This window comes from Syngnathus floridae, chromosome 14 (genome assembly GCF_059516105.1).
Source record: "Syngnathus floridae isolate MCC-2025c chromosome 14, RoL_Sflo_1.0, whole genome shotgun sequence".
NCBI lineage: Eukaryota > Metazoa > Chordata > Actinopteri > Syngnathiformes > Syngnathidae > Syngnathus > Syngnathus floridae.
The window spans coordinates 14,243,736-14,263,206 of record NC_142426.1 but is presented as its reverse complement, the minus strand read 5'-3'; the positions used below and the strand labels follow the sequence as shown (position 1 = coordinate 14,263,206).

At 44.5% G+C, this 19,471-nt stretch overlaps 1 protein-coding gene across 2 annotated transcripts in view; it reads right to left on the bottom strand.

The window, feature by feature from the left end:
* LOC148387981 (disabled homolog 1-like) overlaps positions 1 to 15,626 on the bottom strand; it is a 46,155-nt gene extending 30,529 nt beyond the window's left edge. For both annotated transcript variants that reach the window (XM_088397071.1, XM_088397072.1), the window contains exons 1-2: positions 15,436 to 15,626; positions 7,056 to 7,213 (exon numbers count right to left, since the gene is read on the bottom strand). The gene's annotated coding sequence lies outside the window, so the exon portion shown is untranslated. The remainder of the gene's footprint in view (positions 1 to 7,055; positions 7,214 to 15,435) is intronic.
* Between the last annotated feature and the right edge of the window lie 3,845 nt (positions 15,627 to 19,471).

The following is a 19,471-nucleotide window of genomic DNA, read 5'->3' as shown; positions in this document are numbered from 1 at the left end:
TTTACTCTCTTTGTTTCATTAATGAATCAAACATGCATGACCTAACATCAATATTTTACTCTCTTCCAAGTGTGAATTTTTAACTGTGTTCAATTTCAGAGTAAAATGTACATAATTGAACGTGTAAGGTTAGCATCTCTACGAGTAGGGTCAGCAGTGAGTGACAACTAGTCGTTAGCAGTTTGAATAGAAGTAGTCGAGGTGCTGACCTGTATACACGTTAAGAAAGAAAAACAAAACATGTACAACGTGCCTCGATGTCAGCTGAGATCAAGGAACGATAGAAGGAAAGGACAGAACAAAGAAAGCAAACGCTAGCTTTCCTTGATCTATCCTCAGGACTGATCTAATTGGGAATCATTACCGTTTGTGGAAGACTGACTTGAAGGTGGGTAGGAGAATGCTGTGAGAGGGAGGATCCTTTTACCTTGGCACAGATAAGAAGACAAAGAAGATTTGAAGGCAAATAGATTTTGTTGACAGCACATGCTGTGCTTAGTCGATATCGAGCGGGGTCTTTCTTACCCAGCTAATATCTGTAGCTCTCCAGCCTAATATTTCAAGCGACGGATGATTACTTTGTATGTTGTGCCAACTGGCACGACGTGAGTTGAGCTGAAGGTCATCTTGACTCATTTCCGGCTCAGAGACGAGGCGGCTGGAGACGGACGGTTTAATGTCCGTAAGTGATTTGTGTTCATAGAACAAAGACAACAAGGCCGGCACGAAGAAGGCGACGGGGGCCATTGATGCAACACTGCACAGGGCCAAGCGGAATGGAGTCCAAACGTGCGGCGAGAGATTGTGGCGGCACCTCGAGGCATATGGCGAGGCGACTCGTGCCTCCCAGCTAATTGAGTCCTAATGAATCATTGCTTTGGCATGTCCCTGTTGATGACTGGTGTCATCGATGCATCCATCGGGCTGAGACCCCAGACATGCCTGACATTCGGACACCGTTGGCCTCCCAACTGAATACTTCACCCGGCTACCAGACGTTGCAGGAAAGGGGACCATTAGCGACACGAACGCGACACAACGGAAGTAAGTGGTACTTGGCTCCTGTACGATTGAACGCCGTGGAGTTGGGATTGCCAAGACGCTGACAACTCAATTTGAGGTGGCCACAAAGTCACCAGTGAAAAAAACTTCATGGCGTTTGAATGCTGCTCACAGGTTAGCTGTAGCTTTATACAATAGGCGGGCTAATCCCTTGCCAGCCAATCGGGGGGGGGGTCATATCGACAAACAACCATTCACACCCTCGGCCAGTTTGTTGTTCCTTTGTTAACTGAGCATGCGTGTTATTCAAATGTTGCAAGAAGCAAACGGAGGCACACACGCTTATGTAATGCTGCATCCAGAATTGCATCTGTATGCTTTGTACTACCACAATAGGCAAGGCAGCTTGTATCCATTTTTTTCCGATTTTCATAGCTCATGGCCGTACTCGTCAGTGGGTCGGGTCAGGCGAAACGACCATAGACGGGGACAATTCATTTGAATGTTTTTTACATTTTTTTTACAAGGCCACTCCTGAATGCGATTAAAATGTCATTTCCATCACGACACACAACCTTGCATGTTAAGTAGCTCGTTTTCTTGAGAATGCGCTCGATGGTTCGCAACGAGCCTTTTGCTCCCCTGACAACTGACAAAGCACCTGTCCTGCGGATTACAGCGTGCGCAGCATTCAACGCTGCACAATGCGCGGCTATCTGAGCAATCTCCCCTTTTTGTTCAACTGGGGAAAGCCCAATAACCTCTGACCCCGCCATTGTCAGCCAGGGGCCATACATATCTTCATTCATTCATTCAATCAATAGAAATAAATGGATGAAAACTCGGACACAATATGGCAAGGTTCTTCGAGCTCCTTTTTATAAACGATTCCGGAAACTCGGTGTCCGATATGAACACTCACGTCGGTGTAACCTTATTAGTCAGCCGCATCTTTGAGGACCTCACTTCAAGTGGAGGTCATGCAAAAATTGTGATCAAAGGGAAAACAACAAAGCAGCAGCGGCAGCAGCAGCAGCAGCACAACATGGCCTACCATGATGGCAGATTGCGCCTCCTCTTCAACGAGATGCTGGACTATTTGTTGATTTAGACCGTAGGTGTTAAAGTCAAAGGCCGGGGGCCAGATACGCCCGCCCCACCACATCATTTTATGTGGCCCCAAAGACAAATTGTGCATCAACTTCATCTGTCAATACTAAAGTTACAAATTGTCAGCAACATTCGACCTGCCAACTGTTCTTCTGAATGAATGGACAGATAAACTCTGACATATTCCATGAAAAAGTGCGACAGTATTTTACATTCCCTGCATGTTCACCTTCTGCGTAATGGCCAAGTGTCCCAAAAGTGTGCGATGAAAAGAAAATGCCCAAACCTCTTTGCCTCGTCTTTTTCTAATTCTAAAAAGCATTATGGTCTTAATCGGTTGAGATATACGTACGCAGCTCCCCAAACCACTCACAGCTTTTGCTGTCAGCAGCTAAATTAAGAGTCGTGCATCCACTGGGAGAGCCGACAAAGACCTTCTTACTGGAAAAGTGATGTTCTCTGGTGCTTTGTTTGGACCGGTCTTAAGCTTCACAAATCACACGATGCAGCAAAGACCAAGGTTGGACAACAACAGAAAAATATGTGTGCCGACGGGGGGAGGGGTGTCGTACAATCGCCCGATTGTCTTACAATCGAGTCGGGGAGTCCTCTGTAAGGAGATTACTCGGGGTAGTTTGTCAGAGGTCACCAATGAACTCTGGCACCAAATCCTCAATGGTGACGACCTTGTCTTACTTTTATATCTCACCAAGCCGCAACAATACTATGGTGGACCACAAATTTCCAGTTGTCTGTTTTATAGCCTGCTATCTATTTTCTTCCTGTATGTCGACAGTAAATGCCAAGGCCATGCTCCTCTTTCCCTGAGCTCTCAAGCACAAACAGTTCTCTGATAGACACATGGTCCGGTACCGAATTGTGCATTTCAACTGGTCATTCTGTCACTCATTGCATTTTAGCCCAGGGGCAAAGTTAATTAAAGAGCATGATAGACTAACAACCAGGACTACACCAACATCAGTCAGGTCAGTGTTATTCTCCTTCATCTGTTGTCTTTCATACAGCAACAATATTCTACAATATAGAACAAAACAAAATGGCATTATTTGTACTTTTCGAAAATAAAAAAAAACCTTTTATTTTATTTAAACCTACAAATGTGTCATTTTGCGCGTGTGTGTGTGTGCGCGCGCGCGTGTGTGCATATATATATATATATATATATATATATATATGTATATACACACACGTTTGATATATATATATATACTATATTTATTTATTATATTTTCTATATATACTATATTTATTTATTTATTTATGTATTATATTTTATATTATATATATATATATATATATATATCCGTGTATATATATATACATACACATAAGTATAAGTGTTAATTTTGAGTGAGCAACTTAATAATGGCACACGAGCAGCCAAATTTAAAACCACATGAGCTGGAGCGGGTGAAGCGAACAGGACATCAATCTCGATCTCGAGCAAATGTTCTGTGTCCAAATATGAGCGCCAGCTGACACGCTGACCTGATTTACACGCCCCCGCGCTTCCGCAACACGAGGGTGTCTATCCCGCTCACGACCCATGACCCTGAATGCTATGCAGAGAAGAAGAGGAGCCAGACAGCTGCCCGGTTCCGTGCAGATATTGAAAATAAAGAAAGCATAGCACGACGGCGGCGCGCTGCGCGCATCCAAACATTCGTGCACCCACAGGTCATCGTCATCCACACAGCTCTTCTCATCCGTGTGCGTATGTGCGCAGGTTGCGTTTGCGCACACGAGTCATCCAAACGCATCAAGTTGCCACTTTTCAACATTCAGTCAGAACCACTAACCGGAGAACGTGCAAATTATGCACACCACTAACTGTGACTCATCCATCCATAGTCATTTTTGGACAGCGTGGGGTTGAAAAATGATCGAAACTTTTTATCTGATCAACACGATGCATTTATTTGACATAATAACGCTAGAGACCAAATCAAACGACATACAGTAGCTGGGTAACGTAATGAATGCAGATCAACTGCATAGGCTATCTGTGTCTTTTAAAGCAAAAAAATACAAATATTGCCGATCAGAAGCAAGAAAATATTGATGTTTCTGTTTAATTTGTATTAATATTTCTGACTCTAAATGGTGCATACCGAGGACCGCTCCGCAGCCCATTTTCATTCAGCAAACCAACGCACGTCCTGTCCATAAATCTTGACACGGCGCGGAGCTGCCACGCATCCTCAAGCTCAACGACAGTAACTTAAAAAAACAATGACTTGCCAGTAGGAAGTCACTCACCTTTTCCCATGCAGCGGAGTGTCCCATGTATGCGTTTTAATCCATTTCTGCGTCCCCTTCATGTGAGCGCGCCAAGAGAAGAGCATGCAGCGCAGAGAGCGTGTGCATGACAATCCATTTGTTAATTCCATTTGCCGGGCACACAAGGTGGAATCACATTACCGGGCTGTTCTACAACTAATTTACTGTTCAAATCTAAATTTCCGTAAAGCTCTATCTTCTTCTTTGCGCTCTCTCGCTCTCTCGCTCGCTCTCTCTCTCTCTCTCTCTCGCTCGCGCTCTCCCTTTGCAGCTCTGAAGTTGCCTGGTTACCCCTGTTTCTCATTCAAGGAGGCTGAGGCGCTGCGTGCAGCGGCCAATCATAGCGGCAGACGGAGAGATTAACTATTTCTTGGCTTCACTATTCTAGTTTCAGGCTCAAATGAGTGCGAGTGGGCGGGGAACGTGGGACCCGGGTGACAGGAGAACATTTTTTTTTAAATGCATAGAGAATAATGTAGAGCGAGGGGAACCGCTAGAGGAGTCTGCATTAGGGATGGGGAGAGGGGGATTAAACATTTTGGAAAAATAAAAGGACTGGAGAGGGAGGGAGGGAGGGAGGGAGGGAGGGAGGGAGGGGTAGACCAGTTGCCACTTGACACAAGATCCTATGTTATGCAAACTGCGGGCTGCTCCTCTGAGCCACAATTTCTCCCTCGGTCGGTCTTTAACGTTCATACATCTCATTTCTCAAATCTCCAAAAAGCAATCCATCAAGGTAATTGATCACCCCCCCCCCCACTTTTCTTTTAAACCAGCCATCCATCAAGCCAGGCTACCACACCACCCTCCCCCTCAGCGACACCCTCCCCCCAATGCAGTCCAGTCGTCTCATCATAGGCAGTATTGATTTCAATTTCCCCCCCTATAGCCGCTGGGGTGAAAGGTGTAGGGGAGCAAGGCAGTTTCATAGGCTCAAACAAAGCATGCAAGGGCTTGGTGAGCAACACCACGTTCATCTTCATCCTCAACCACCATGCTGAAGCCCACCAACGTAAAAGTTCTTGTACAGAAATGTATGAAAATTTGAGGTTGGACGAAAGAGCCTAAAGCATCTCCGATTGGTGGGGTTTAGGTCAGGACTGTCAAGTTCTTCCACACTAAACTCATCTGTCTTCATGGAGCTAGGCCCCAGACTTGGATGATATATGAATTAGTGTCACATAAGTTAATGTTTAAAATGACTGCTGGTTCCTTTGCAGCCATTGCAGGACAAGACCAAATCATGGACTGAGATTTGTTCATATTGTTCTGGTAAAGTGAAGATTTGTGGGGAAAAAAAACAAGAAGCTCTAGGAGACTGAAGAAGATGAAAATTCCAGTCATTTCTCAATCACTTTTGTGAAAGAAAGGGCAATAAATAAATATTGTTATGTTTTTCATGTGTTCCATCCACTGCGTGCGATGGATTTATTGATGTTTTTTCTCCATCTCACCAGATTACGAATGAAAACAACGTTGTTGGGGGTCCTCCCTTCCCCCACAGAAGAGCAAAAGATGGATGTAAAACACACACACGCACACACGCACACAAACACATGTACAGTAAAGTACATGCGCCAACACTTAGTTGATGATTGACATGCAGCTCTTGGCTCGAGCAAAGCTTTAATCCCACTGCGCTCACAGATGGACTCAGTCTTCCCTCTTCCCTCTTTTGTGTAATGTCACCAGCATGTTTTGCATTGACACACACGTACAGTACACGACATTTTACTTTTGTTTACTGGCACTGGAGTGGGGGCTGCCGTGTGGGTTCTAATCCCCCCCGTAAGCCTTTAGCGGCCACCCCTGCGGCCACACAAACACACCTACAAGTAAATGCAGGCATCAACTCCAAAAATAAAACAAAGGAGGTCAGTGTCAGTAGAGGAATCAGGCAGCTGGGTCTTATGAGGCGAGAGCTAATCCTCATTTTCAAGGCCCAGAGATAAAAGGAAGCCTTGCAGATGAAATGTTGAAAAGAGACCCATGACAATTGTGGCACCTTGGTGTCTATCCACTTTTCTGCGTCCACTGATTGCAACAGTGGAATATTAGCCTGAATTAGGAGGGGCGAGTTGCCCCCCCCCCCGCCAATCATATTCTCCTTCTGCAAAGGCTTTGATTTGCGTGGAGTTAATGCTGATGCTGATCATGGCTGCGAGCTGCCTTGAAAAAAACAGGCAGAGCGATAAGATACGGCGAGCAGATCCCCAGAAAGAAAAAAATAAATAAAACAGAGGAAAGTCATCACCCCCACATGGTGGTCAATCAAAATTTCCATTGCTACACAATGACTAGTGGTCCAATAACCCCATCTTGGTTACTACCAAGCAGGTTGGTATCTTTTGGGGTGCCCACGCTTCATGCCACTGTGAAAACGGTTGGAGAACGTTATCAAGAGGGGAAGGTCTGCTTCCTCCACCCAATTCCATGCTAATGGTTCCTTTCGGTTGCATTCATTGAAGTGCTTAGCATTCCAAAGAGCTCAGTAGGGGGAGGCCTGACATCGATAATTGACACATGACCCTAACTGCTGCGGTTATTGAAATGTTGCCCTTTATTCTATCGAGTGTCTCTGGAGGAGAAGGTCCACTAGACAAAACAAACTTACCTCAATTCTTTAGTAACGGTCCACTTACCTGACTTCAATGCAAGCTTAGATCCAACTTGGGACCGGAGAGTGGATAACAGTTTTTTTCCTTTCTACTTTTGTGTTGTGGCTTTTTTTTCCCATTGTTGTGACTTGTGTGAAGGCCAAACAGCCATTCGCTCATCGCATGCAGTCACAACGTGTGTCCTGTAAGGTCAAACACAAGTTCAGAGAAAATCATACACAAATAACTGCCTGGATTTCATCTTATGTTCCATGAACATCCTGGTTAAGTGGATACTCGCACAATAAAGATCAATCAGTTGTAATTCCAAAGTCATAATTAACACCCGCTTTGGTTTTACATGTATTATTTATGAATGAATTTATTTATTTGAATTTGATTTCATTTTTTATTTAATATTGCACAAAATGTATTCTTCCAATTATCTTTGTATGGCCATAATGTATAGTGATTCAACTGCATTTATTTTGCTGCATTTCTGTGATGATACATTATCATTTGTCCACTGTGAAACTGTCATTGCAGACATTTACTTCTCTTCTAGTATGTTACCATGGAAACAAACTGCATGTGGCTAATGTCCGGTTTGACAAACAGGCTGCTCATTTTGGTGCGAGCACTGAGTAGTAGTTTGAAATCCCAAGAGACACACGTACACAGTACACAGACAATGCACATTGAATCCACCCACGCGCCACTGTGATAAATTTATCACGAGGACCTGATGACATAGATAATGTGACAGGATGTGATTTATGGTGTCAGAAAGGAAGGAAAAGGAGGCTAATTGAGGGTTTAGTGGAGGAGACAAAGTTTGCAAGTGTCAGCCTAACTTTTGCTGCCATCAAAAGACGATGATGAATATATTCATAGGTGGGCGATGCTGCCAAGTCAAGGACAACCGACATGTAATTACCCAATAAACTTGGGGAGTGATTCATTCTAAATTCAAGCTATTTAATTAAAATATGCAAATATTCTGCCATAACACGTGATGAGAGACAAAGTTTGAGGGACATTTTGCCACTTAACATGAACTTCTGACACAGCCTCATGAGACCAGACACCCTTATTTGTGTGGGGACATGAGCAAAACCCATATTTTGTTTAGGACTTGACTCCCAAATACCCCTTTTTTGGTGAATTCATTAGGTTTCCGGTAGTGGTACAGTCTTCACTGAACATGCTGTCTAGCAATTCAAAGAGAATAAATCGAAAGAACGATGCAAACCAACTGATTGGGAGATCGTGCACCTTATGCAACCAATTTGTTGTCCTTTTCTTCATTGTTCCAAAACTTTTGGAGGGGAGTTTAGATGGCAGCATTTGGTCCTCACAAAGCAGGCTCCCTGTATTTAAGAGCACACAACAGCACATAAACAGGGCCACGCACTACATCTGTCTCCATTGCACATCACTGATTTACTGAGCACATTTGGGTTCAGCAGTGGTGACTCAAGCAAGCTGATTCCTTCAGAGGAGTTGGAGAGCCATTACACATCTAATTGGATTTCATTTCAACCATGTGAGAGAAGGGGAAAAAAGACTTGTCACCACTCTGGCGAAAAAGGCTTGTCAAAATACCATCATTGTATTTACAGCATAGTATAGTTTGTGTGTGTGCGTGCGCGTGCACGAGTGCGAGTGCGCGTGCGTGTGCGTGTGTGTGCATGTGCCGCAGTTTGCCTTGGCGTGCGTCAGTGTGTTTTTCAATGTGTCGCGTGGGAGCGTACTGCGCATTTGAAAGCATGAAATCCCAAGATACGTACACACGTGTCAAATGAATCCCGAGAGGGATTGAAATGGCTTTTCCTGATGCCTTTCGAGAGTGGCCACCAGAGAATGACAAAGGGATTGACAACAAGGAAGGACGCTGTGCATTGTCGGAATTGAATTTTCTGGATTGGATGTAAAGTCTGTCATGTACGCTTTGCAAAAATGTCACTGGTGAGACGTACCCCCATCTGAGGCGATATGATTCAAAATCTGAGAACCAATAGGCAGACACAGCTCTGCACATCTTGAGCAGACGTGTGCGGCTGCCACACACCTCTCAGTGTCTCACTGACATATACATTTAAGCAAGCACGCGTCCTAGTACACGACACGCAGGCAGGTGTGCGAGAGCCACACTACGGCAAGCTGACATGCGGCCGAGCTTTCCATCTCGCCGTGCCACGCGTGACAGGCTGTCTCGAGACACTCCGTCGGGTGAAGAGGTGACGCGCAGCCGAGCTCCAAATTTGGGTCTTTGAAAAAGCTGGAGTGGACAGACGTACACGTCAAAAAGCCTCATCATTCTCCTACCACCAAACATTCATCCCATCCCAATTAATTCTGCCCACCTATTGTTTAGAGCAGGGGTGGGTCACCAACACGGTGACAATAATGAAATGACAATAGTAACACAGTGAAAGGCAAATTGAGCAAATGAGCTATTTCAGAAGTCTGTGTCAAACTGGTAGCCCTTTGCCTTAATCAGTACCCAGGAAGTAGCTCTCGCTTTAAGAAAGGTTGGTGACCCCTGGTTTAGAGAGTTGGCATACTATGAAGCAGCTCCACCTCCCCTTAAATAAGACAAGACTCATCTCTTCTTATATTTGAAGGCTTTGACCCAGTTTTGATATGTGCCACCTGGGGCGTTACTGTAAACCTTAATAATCACAGCACAAGCAAGCTGCTGGTGTTTCCCCGCTGGATAGCCTTGTTCCATTTGCAACCTGTTTGGTGTAGCAAGAAGTGAAAACAAGACTGAGAGAGATGTGCAGGGAAAGTGACAGGAGCTGTATGACACCAAAACGTAGTATGCGGGAGACAAAAAAGAAAAACGCTTACACAAACAGAGAGGAATTGAAAATTGCAACTAGTGAAGAATGACGTAGATGCGCGATGGTGTTGAGAGGAGGAGGAAAAAAAAAAAAAAAAAGAAGCAAATGTCAGTCGGTAACAGCGGCGTGTTGTATTAATCACAGTCAAGGGGCCATTTTAAAGACGGCAACATCCTTCGGGGCGGAGTGTCATAAAAAATAATGCAGCAAAGAGAACCGCATTGCAATGCAGCATGAAAAATGCCCTCCGTCTGCAGTGACTCAGACGGTGAATTCAAGGTAAAGAGGAATATGTTTACACGCTCTCATTTCTGCTCCCTGTCTCGTTTTCCTGCTCACACGCTATCGTTCATCTCCTTACAGGCACGCATATTGCGCTGCGGAGAAAGAAAGAGGAGGAATTACAGTAAGGGAGACATTACGAGGCGCTTTTTCGGGTCCTTTGAGCCTCCTTGCGCTCATTATCAGCGTTGATACATGCACCCGTTCGCTTCCCGACAGATGCGAGCCCCTCCCACCCCACTGCTCGGCTAATCTGTTAATTCCACGTTCCCTGGGTGAAATCAACAATGAGGATGGTGGGATTCCACGTTTAACGCAACCCGTCCATTGTGAGACGCTCTATTGTACAGGGCTTTCGAATGTAAATATACACTGTTCGCAACAATGGCTACGTTGTTTTTGGCCTACGAGAGAGCAAGGCATCACAATTGAACTCCAAAAACATATTTATGCATGAGGGAGCATGCACGCACGCACGCACGCACGCATTCGTGTTTAGTGGACTGGAGGGGATGAGGGAAGCACACCGATGTGAACTCTCAATTACTATAGGAAAATGAATATTATTGTGGATTGAGTTACATGATGGGAGATGCTAAAAATCTATTTTGGTTGCATCATACAAAAAGGTTAAATAGGGGAAACATTTTGTTCTTCTGAAGTAAGCGCAGATTTGGATACAATTTACATGATCCAACAGATATGATCATGATCATCATGGCACTCGTGATAATCACGATCATCAGATCATCATGATCATACTCGTGATAATCACGATCATCACGATGATCATGATGCTCATCATCATCCCGATCATCGTCACGATCATCAACACGATCATCGTTGTCGTGATCATCATCATCATCATCATCACCATTTTAAGTTACGTAAATAACATAGACCCTCCATTGTCTCCAATGAACCTTTCACAGACATGGAGAAATCCACAGACAAAAACCACTGACATGTAAAAAGAGTTTCTGCCGAGGCTTCCCTCAATTCTGGCCCACTCTGATGCAGATGAGCGCGCTCCCTCGTTCAACTCAACCAATGGGACGCAGGTGTGCGGCCAAAATGCCACTGGCAGCAGGGCAGCACATTTTCACGTGCTTGGACACATGTACACATGCCGTACACGCATCTACGTGCCTACACGCAAACACAGCATCACGTGCACAAGTGCAACCCCCTTTAAGCAACAGTCCCTAACCTTTTCTTTCACATTAGCAATTTTTTTAAAAAGCAGCAGACACCATGTGCACAATTAGTGTGCAAGGGAGCATTTTGACCATATTAACATTGCGTATTTTCCAACTTCACGTTGTTTTAACTTGAATGCTTATTGCTTTTAAGCATATCAAGTGAAGTGTATTTGTGTAATGAGGTAGGGTGAAGCCTCAGGAGGTCAACAACACCCTATGTCAAGGTATGCATAATTATCAGGCAGCGTCTTTTCCTCACACAAGATGGGCCAAAAAAAGAGAAAGTCAAAAATTGTCAAGTCTTTCAGAGGGATCCAGCACTCTTGAAATTGCCAAGATATTGCGGCGTGATCTCCGACTCATCAAACGTTTTGTTGCATACGTAGTATATTCGACAGGGTCGCAAGAAACGTGTTGAGAAGAAAAGACGTACATTAACCGCCAACGTTTTGAGAAGAATCAAACGTGAAGCCACCAAGAACCCGTGATACTACAGAGCTGTCATATTCCAGAACTGCAACCTACCTGGAATGTCCAGAAGTACAGGTGTTCAGTGCTCAAAGACATGGCCAAAATAAGAAAAGCTGAAACTCGACCACCACTAAACAAGAGAAACAAGTTGAAACGCCAAGACTGGGCCAAGAAATCGCACGAGACAGACATTTCAAAGGTTTTATGGACTGAGGAGATGAGAGTGACTCTTGATGGAGCGGATGGATGGGATCGTGGTTGGATCAGTGTCGGGCGCAGAGCTCCACTTTGAAACAAACAAATTTACACCGTCCACACATTTTCACCACATCTTCCAAACATGTGTGCCACATACGACGTATGTGTGTGGTCTAGTACCGGCCCCGTTTTCACATCACATCACGTCACATGCTGCCACTGTGCTCAAGCCCACGTAAAAGCAGGTCATAGAATCAAAGTGGCAAGTTGTTTGAGGACCTTCAATTCTATTTGTGAGGAAGTGGTGCAAATGGACATCGTACATATTGCTATAATGTTCACAGCAGCGCCCCAGTCACTACAGCCTTCTTATTTGGAGTCACCATAGCAACAATGGGACGACGAGGGCGGCTTTGAGAGGAGGCAGGTCAAGGGGTTGGGCGCCGTTCGGCGGAAGAATCAAATCGGCTCTTTGCTTGGACAGCAGCTTTGAAGATTGATGTCCAGCAGGAGGGGAACGTGTACAGATATTTCCTTTGGAGGTTTGGCCCGCTTTGACCCGGCCGGGCAAAAAGTGTCGGCCGTGCCCACTGTGACAGAGCTTCTATCTATCTATCTATCTATCTATCTTTCTTTCTATGTATCTTCAAACATCAAAGAAGGTCTTGTTGAAAGCTTGGCTTTATTCCAGCCTACTTTCTTTCAGTCAGTTTGCAGTCAGGTGATTTGTCTCTTTTGCTGAAGCAAGCCCACAGGTGGCCGCTTATTTTGTCGTAGCCATGGCAACTGCCCACAGAAAGCCAAGAGTATTGAAAAGACAAGGGAAAAAAGCCCTTTACCTAGTACCGTTAAAGGGGCAGCTCCTTGGATGATGCTTGGCGTGGGTGTTTTCTTGACTGCAAAGTGTGTCTGGGCTCTCTGACTCATTAGAAAGATCCAGAACAAAATGGAGACTGCACCAGACAGCCCAGGTGGGCCGCATCTTGCCCCTCAAGGCCAGTCCGCAGATGGGCTAAACCACTATGGGGTTAGTTGGAGGGAACTGGTCACCCACCATCTTGGCATGGGGAGGACGAGCCATCTGCCCGTCAGAACTGTTTGGTTTCAGAGCCCTGCTCTGGCGCTGCACAGATGGGCGGCCTTCACAAAGGTGTTAGTTGTGACGCTGCGGCCACGCAGTTCCACATCACTGACGCTACCGAGTGAATCGATCCGTTTGGTGTTTGCACCGGTTGAAAGGGGTTAAGAAGGAGAGCGGGGGATCTCATATTTGCACACATGCAATCAATGATGCTATCAGACGTTTCGTTTTCCACACAGAAACACCACTTCTCGATGCACCTTGCTGCACGTGCCATTTTCTATCTCACTCACTTCTCCCTCCGGTGTATTCCCTCATCTCGAATGTTTTTTTTCACCTTGACCTATTCTTTCGCTCATCCCCATGACCTCCTTTTCCACCCACTTTTTTTTTTTGGTCCGTCACGGTCACTCGTCAGTCGTTACCACGTCGCTAATCTGTTGGGATGCGGCGGAGCATCTCAGCTGGGGGTTTCTGGAAGTGGATTTGTAAGAGAAACACCAGTAAGCCTCGCTCCCCGCCGTCTTAATGGCAGATTAGAGCATTAAGTCGACAAACACGGACGGAGCCGCTGTGGAGGAAGGAACAGCAGTGAGGTGGAGCAGCGCAGCGCAGCGCAGCGCAGCGCAGCGCACTGCACAGAGACTTGACATCCATCAAAAAACGGTCACAAATGAAACAAGGCCGACTTAATGGCCCACCTGTTGATTCACTGGAGGAAAAACACATCAACAGGATTCCTAGCACACAGTGAGGACATTCAGGGGGAATGACCTTTTCCAAACGCCGGAATTGACTGCAGCTCCTTGAAGCATTTATGCCCTTTTCAATTAAAGGTTTCATAATTATACTTTCAGTTAAGGTCACAAAATGTCTCCAACGTCCAAAGATGACACTTGGAGAGCTCGTTTGCCGCTAACGAGACAACATAGTTTGGGTAAATTCCGAAAAAAAAAAGGGAGTGAGGCCTGACTTCAGGGCATGCATAACTTTCAAGAGAATGTCTTAATTTTTTTTCCTATATACATTTTACACTTCACTTTACAGTAAGGGACTTCAATGACCATATGAGAAATAAAAATCACAGTGAAAATGTGTAAACGTGACTGGTAAATCAGCCAAGCAGATACTGTTGATAAATGTCACCAATTTCTCGTAGTTGCCGCCCATATCTCATAACGCGCTGTCGACCGTGAGCGAATTACGAAATGATAATCCCGTAGATGAGACAGAGGGATGAACGTCTGTGTCACGTATTCGGGAAGGTGCGCTGCCACCGTACGGCTCAGGCAGCATGCTGACGGCTAAGTGCCGCTAACGAGTATGACGGCGCACATGTGACCTACTTCATGTTGCCGTGATGAGATGCGCTCCAGTGTGCCGTATAGTCAGTCTCTAGGCAGACTTTGAAATAACATCAATTTAGCGAGCGCAATGCTATAATTAGCTCACCATGTCACCCCCTTTAAGGGTGAAAACGTTGCACCGCTTAATCGATTTCGTTTTTGAAGTTAAGAAAAAATGATAAAAATGGTTTAAATTAAATTGTTAAAATGATTGTTCCGTTGTGAAACTATTTCAACACCAGGGATACGTATAATATATTGAACGTGCATGTAACAAGTTTTTATTTTCGTTTGCTGAAAATGAGAAGAATGGCACCGCGCTTTCCTCTTTTATCATCATCATCAGGTTCACATTCTCCCTCATCAACATTTTCCATCCTTGATGGGAACGCAGTTAGGAACGCTCTCTCGTTTTGGCTTGTTAAGCACACGAGAGTAATTTGCTGAAGTTTTCTGGCATTTAGCGCTGTCCTTCAGTGTGTCATTTTAAACCCCAGCCAACATCTGCTCATTGCACCTGCCTGAATGCACAACACCTGCCCAGAATTAAAAACCTTGTTTTTAGCAGCTGAAAGAGCCGAGGAGTTTTCAAGAGCCAAAAATAAAAAGAAGAAATAACAAAGGATTTAAATGAAATGAAACGATGGGATACAACACAAGTTTGAAAATCTGCTCTGGTAGATTGAATATCATGACTACATTCACATCCACAGACATGGTAAAGTTATGAAACCTTCATTAAAAAAAATGAATCGCTCGGAATGCCATTTTTTTGCAAAACGTTATACCCAATTGCAATCACACCCCAGCTAAAAATGACACTCAAACCATGCAATCAAATATGGGCTGCTTATCAGACGCTAACATTGTTAGCTAACGCTAATCCATGAATGGAACAAAAGTATAACATGACCTCCTTAAAATCCTGCATAATTTTGACGACAGGTGTTGACGTCGTTGAACACGTGAGCATGTGTGGGTGCACGTTTCACCCACCAGTGGTTGTATGCCTCCACCACGATCTGGCTCCTGTTCCACATGAGCAGCTACGTGTTTTGATGTGTGGGTCCCCGCTGTCTAATCCGTGCACATCTCCACCGCGGGAGAATCGGCACGTGGGAGCGAACATTTGGAGCGTTCCACACGCACGTACGTACGCGCCACGCACACCATTTTATGGTGTGTTGAAAACCCCTGAGTGGGACAAAGACAGAATTTCAGTTGAAAGAGACGTGAGTGGATTTACACAAAGGCAACCCAATTTAGACATTTCAAACAAAGCTTGCCTTCCTCATCCTTTTCCTCTGTGCAGCAGTTCTCATGGAAAAGCTGTGAGAAAAGGGGATTTGGGAAGCTAGTGAGATGGTCCTCTGAAGAAGCTTAAGTCTGTCCTTTTTTTAAAGGCTTTCATCTCATACCAAGGCCGCTCACCCAAGAGTTAACGTTGTAGCTTTAGTAAGGACCTGCTCTGTGGCTTTTTTTGAAGGGGGGGGGGGTTCCAATTAGCAATTCAAATGGGGGCAGTTTAGATACGCTCACACAGATTCCTCCCCTCGGCTTCTTAGCCACAATATTTTTGTTGAAGCCATTTTCCGCAACTGTGGCGGGAGGTTGGGGAATGGAAGCAGAGGTTTCGTGGAGGATTGCAGTCAATGTTCCCTCGAATTTTTCAAGTGTCTGTGCAAACACACAAGCTCCCTGTACACACCTTGCTTGGAACACTGTGTGCAACACTAGAATGAATGAATGAATGAATGAATGAATGTTTTTAAAATCAGAAACTAGTAAAAACGGTTCAATTATTTTAAAAAACATGAATGGTAATAAAAATTGCTAGCAATATCTCTATTTTTAAAGAGCTTTTTTTTTTTTAAAAAAAAACATTTTTAATTTTACGATTAGCACATAAGGCGATGCACAATTTGTCTTTGCGGGCCACCTAAAAGGATGTGGCGCGCTGTATCCGGCCCCCGGCCGGGCCTTGTGTTTGACACCTATGCAGTAGAAAGCGATATAGGAAGTTTTCCAAGGCCGTGAAAAAGGAACACAAATGATGGAAAAAAAATATGAACACCTGCTAAATATCCAGATGTGGTTAAATAAGGCAACAACAGTGGAGGATATTGTTTACAAGCGTGAGTCTTCGTAAGCAGCCTGAAATGAAGTTCCGCTGGCATGTCCTGTGCAATTTGAGCTCATCGGTACACGATTATCCAACAAAAACGCAAGGCTGCACAGCGAGGGAATGTGACAGTTAACAGCAAGAGCTCGCTTAATATGTCGCTGGCCTGTCAATCGGGTCCAACTGATTAACCTGGCTTGTTCATCTAAATGGATTGTTTCACTCACTCCCTTGCCAAAACATAAAGAGACACTTTCATGGGAGGGGGCTGTGGCGCAATGCTAAGTCAGCGCTCGCTCTAGTTAATAAGTCCTTTTCATTAAATCAGCGTTCATTAAACATTCATTCACTCACTCATCCTCATTTGCATTTGTCATCATAAAAGCATTGATGAAACATTCATTTGTTCATTTGTTCTCATTCGCACGGTTCGACATGAATTCCGCAACAAATGAAAGGAGCTGAAATGGGCAGATAGTGAGAAGACGCAACAACAGATGTTGTCCTGTAAATGAAAGGAGAAACACATTAGGTCTCATCTCATCATTACGTGAAGGCGCACGGGGAGAACAAAAAATGCTCGTTGCGCATCCTCGGGCCACATCATGAAAAGTTAACAAAACAAGTCGGATATGAAAACATGCAGAAGTGGGTTAGGGTTAGGGTTAGTGATTCAGGCTAGCTTGCGGTTAATAAAACCAACAAACATGTCTGCCTGTACCTCAATGTAAATGTAGATACAGTCAGGTCAGGCAGGCGACATCACATTACGTCGACGTCTTCTCCGTGTTATCGAGAAACTTGGTTCAACGCAACAGCTACGGATTGGTTCGTCGACAGTAAATACGCTGGATTCAATACGGACCACGACGCGATAGGCGACGGTTCTCGTACGTCTCCCTGGCCCACAAACACGATCCGTCCTTCATGACCTCCTCCTCCCCTTTCCTACTCCCGGCAGGGGAGACAGAGACGACGACTGAGTGACAGCTTACGTGATCCTCCTTCCAGGCTGGATGCGAGAAGGAGCACTGTCAACATGAATACGTTCCTCGATTTGCTGCGGTCACAGAGCATTTTCTGATTCTTATCTTCTCATTGATAAACAGATAAACGTCGGTGAGCTACTCGGCGGTATTTCCGTCTTCGGCTACCGGTAACGAAGTTAGATTTGACATCTATTGTTATGACCGCAGTCATTAGATACAAATCGGGAGTACAAATTCAAGGTAACCATGCAAATGTCCTGTGGTGCGACGATATCGCTTGGGAATTCCTAATTTCTATGAAGACATTTTTCAATTATACACTTTGATGCACACACACAATGACACGAATGGTACGGCTCAGTGAGGGGTAAAAACCCCCTGAGGACTTGCTAAGATCAAAATACGCTCGTGTGACCAAAGTCACCAAGATCTTTAAAGAAGTCATCTTAATTGTATACACAAAAGAACGCAAAGCAGCTTTCTACTTTCAGTTAGGTTACAATTTATTCCTGTTTGATGTTTTTCCATGCGCATTTTAATCACATAAAAAACAACAATCGGGATGAGAATTGCACTTTTGCCATGGTGACCTTGCTCTAAGCGCTGTACAAAATAATGACATGTGTTTATGAGTCAGCTGTGCTCGTTGTGCATTTCCTACGTATAACACCTGAAGCCTCAGGGATTTGATGGCTGGGGGGATGCAGACAGCATTAGCAGCAAGCTCTCTAATTAACATTGGGTCTGCAGTCCGGCGGCCTTCCTCCCTGTCCCTGCATCCGTTTGGCATCCCCATCTGATTGCTATTCAGGTGCCCTCTCTGTGCGCAACTCTGCAGAGCAGCTGTCCGTCCGTGCTTGTGACTCTGAGAATGATACGCTGCAGATTGATAGCTACAACAAGCTCACTGTCTTACCCCCGTGATGTTGCTTTCGAGATGTTAACTGGGAAATTGCGCCGTGGGCTAAGCCAAGCGTTGTTTCTCAATAAACAGGGTGTATAGTTTGGAGAACGAGATGTAACAAATCTTCTGTTGCCAAACATGCAGTCCCTTGAGAATGCAGTTAACAGAGGTCCGATAGGTCTGGACGACACGCTACGACAAAGCATGCAGGGATTTGCGATTTTGAAAATGAGTCCCGGTCCCGATGGTGAGTGTTGTTGCAAATGACCTCGTAGATTACACGGGTGTCAAACTCATTTTTGTCGCGGGCCGCATCATAGTCATAGTTTCTCTTGGAGGGCCCAAAATTGTTCAAATATTTTAAAAAGACAAACGTTAATAAAAAAAAAAAAATGCAATGTCTCTATTTTGTTAAAAGTGAAGACAATTTGTAATATCAGTAATGACACAAAGTCGATGCAAAATTTGTCTTTGCGGGCCACATAAAACGATGTGGTGGGCCGTATCTGGCCCTCAGGCCTCGAGTTTGACACCTACTACGTCGTAGAATAACTCGAAAGCTGTTCGAAAGGCTACATCGCGGTGTCACTTTTTTTTTTCATTTTGAAAATTTGTGGAAAAATTCACATATAAGTCGCTCCTCAGTATAAGTCACCCCCCCACCCAAATGATGAAGAAAAAAAAACGCGACTTATAGTCCAAAAAATACGGTACAAGGAATGGGTGGAAATTTGGTGGTGGGTTTATTTGATTGCTTCATTAAATTTGATGAATATAATTTCTTCATGATTTATAAGAGAGCAGCCATCTCGTCTCATTTGATGAAAAAAGGGACTCTCACCAAACGAGACGCTTGGGCAATGATCACTAATTTGTTTTATATGGATTTTATTATACTGTCTTTACTACCTGCAAATTCTTAAAATGTTACAGCAACTTTTAATAATACAATAAGTTTGGGGTTTTTTTTGCTCCTACAAAAAGATAATGTAATTCAAGCAGAATATTTTCTTTCAT